The sequence below is a fragment of the Cryptomeria japonica genome, unplaced genomic scaffold, assembly GCF_030272615.1.
Source record: "Cryptomeria japonica unplaced genomic scaffold, Sugi_1.0 HiC_scaffold_357, whole genome shotgun sequence".
In the NCBI taxonomy this organism is placed as follows: Eukaryota; Viridiplantae; Streptophyta; class Pinopsida; order Cupressales; family Cupressaceae; genus Cryptomeria; species Cryptomeria japonica.
In genome coordinates this window covers 153,027-155,255 of record NW_026729179.1, presented here as the reverse complement: position 1 = coordinate 155,255, position 2,229 = coordinate 153,027, and the positions used below count along the sequence as shown (strand labels likewise).

The 2,229-nt window shown below is 62.5% G+C and overlaps 1 non-coding gene across 1 annotated transcript; it reads right to left on the bottom strand.

The window, feature by feature from the left end:
• Positions 1-267: 267 nt before the first annotated feature.
• On the bottom strand, positions 268-386 carry LOC131870913 (5S ribosomal RNA). The gene has a single exon (XR_009369214.1). It is a non-coding gene; the product is annotated as a 5S ribosomal RNA (ribosomal RNA).
• Positions 387-2,229: the final 1,843 nt, after the last annotated feature.

Here is a 2,229-nt window from a genome sequence, read left to right as displayed (position 1 = left end):
CGACTCGACCGAGCGCGCACTGGCCGAGGTGCACACCGATTTCACCTGGGTGCGCGCGCAGCACCTCGGGCGCACCGGGGTGCGCGCACAACGCCCGGGTTGCACCGTGGCCTGTGTGCTCGGGGCGCCTCGGTGCGCGCTCGGTGTCGCCCCCGCGCGCGCGGTAGTGCGGGCAGCGCACCCCGGCCCGGCCCGGCCCCGACGAGAACGCAAACGGGCAAAAGGTTTATTCAAATAGCATTGCGACACCCGGCGAAAAACTAAAAAAGGGTGCAACACCGGGACTTCCCGGGAGGTCACCCATCCCAGTACTACTCCGGCCCAAGCGCGCTTAACTGCGGAGTTCTGATGGGATCCGGTGCACTAACGCTGGTATGATCGCACCCGTTATGAGCTTGTCGCAGTGTGTACTTAGCAAACCGCGACCCACGTGCGAATCCACCCCGGCCACCCACCCCCGTCGAGGTGCACACCCTCCCTCGCGAAGTGCGCCCCGTTCGCCAAGTGTGAGCCCTGCCCGGGTGCGCGCACCTTGCTAGGGCGTCGGGTGTGCACCCGGCCCGGCCTACGTGCGTGCACCTGGACGGGGCGTCGTGTGCGTGCAGTGTCCCGTCTGCAACGCGGTGCCCACACACCACCTCGGGCGCAACGACCTGCGCTCACATGTGGGCCGAGTGCACCTTGGTGCATGTTCGGGGCGCCTCGGGTGCACGCTCGATCTTGCCCCGGTGCACCAAGGCGCTCGGTTTGCCCCGGGTGCGCACTTGGTGCAAGGTGGGCACCCAAAATAGGGATCAAGCACCAAAACACAAGTTTCGGGATGCAAAATGGGACCCAAGGACCACAAATGCGTTCCAAGACCCATGATGGGTCCACGAGAACAAAAATGTGTTCCGAGACTTAATAAACAAATATTGGGTTTTAGGAGAAGAAACATGCTCTGATGCCCAAAACGAGAATCGACCCCGAAAAGGCCACAGGCCAAAAGTGGGATGCGAGACAAAAAAAAATGGGACCCGAGGACCAAAATTGGGTTCCCAGGTCGAAGACAGGGCAACCGGACAAGAAACGACCTCTAAGGCTCGAAATGAGTCCCGACGACTAAAACTTGACAAGAAGCACCCATCAGGCACCCAACTCGACACCCATGGGATGCCGACCCACCCGGGCTTCCACCTAGCACACCTTGGCACCCACCCACCCTCGCACCCAACCTCGCACCCAACTTAGCACCTTTGAACCCACATTGGCACTCACCCTGACCCTGGCACCTTGGAACCCACATTGGCACTCACCTTGACCCTGGCACCCACCTTTGCACTCACCTTGGGACCCACCCTGGCTCCCACCTCGGCACCCACCCAGACACCCACCTTGGTTCCTTGGCACCCACCTTGGATCCTTGGCACCCACCCCGACACCCACCTTGGCACGCAACTTGGCTACTTGCCACCCACCTTGGCTCCTTGACGCCCACCCCGACAACCACCCCGTGACCTACCCTGGCTAGGGTTGGTGCACACCCACCCTGGTGCCCACCTTGGCACCCACCCCATGACCCACCTTGGCACGCACCTTAGTACCCACCCCGTTACCCACCCTAGGACCCACCCCGTGACCCACCTTGGCCAGGGTGGGTGCCTTGGTGCGCACAACTTGCCTGGGCTGCACACCAGGGCGGGCTCAAGATGGCACCCGCGTTCCGTTTTTTTCACTATCTTTCAAAACGGAAATTTTAAAATCTCGTTTTTTTTTTTTTTTTGCCTTTTCTGGAAATTAGTGAAGGCAGCGCATCAAAGGTGCGCAATGCTGGTGCGAACCCGGGAGCGCTCCGATGTGTGCTCCAAGGTGCGGCGTGCACGAAGTCCGAGCCCGGCTTGCCCCGGGTGCGCACCTCGCGTGCACCTTCGCCGGGGTGAGCACCTTGGCTGGGTTGCGCGCCCTGGTGCGCACCAAGGAGCGCTCTGAAGTGTGCTCCAAGGTGCGGCGTGCACGAAGTCGGAGCTCGGTTTGCCCCGGGTGTGCACCTCGGGTGCGCACCTCGCGTGCACCTTCGCTGCGGTGGGCACCTTGGCTGGGTTGCGCGCCTTGGTGGGCACCATGCAGTGCACGAAGTCGGAGCCCGGTTTGCCCCGGGCGCGCACCTCCGCCAGGGTGGGCACCTTGGTGCGCACAACTTGCCTGGGCTGCGCACCAGGAAGGGCTCAAGATGGCACCCGCGTTCCGTTT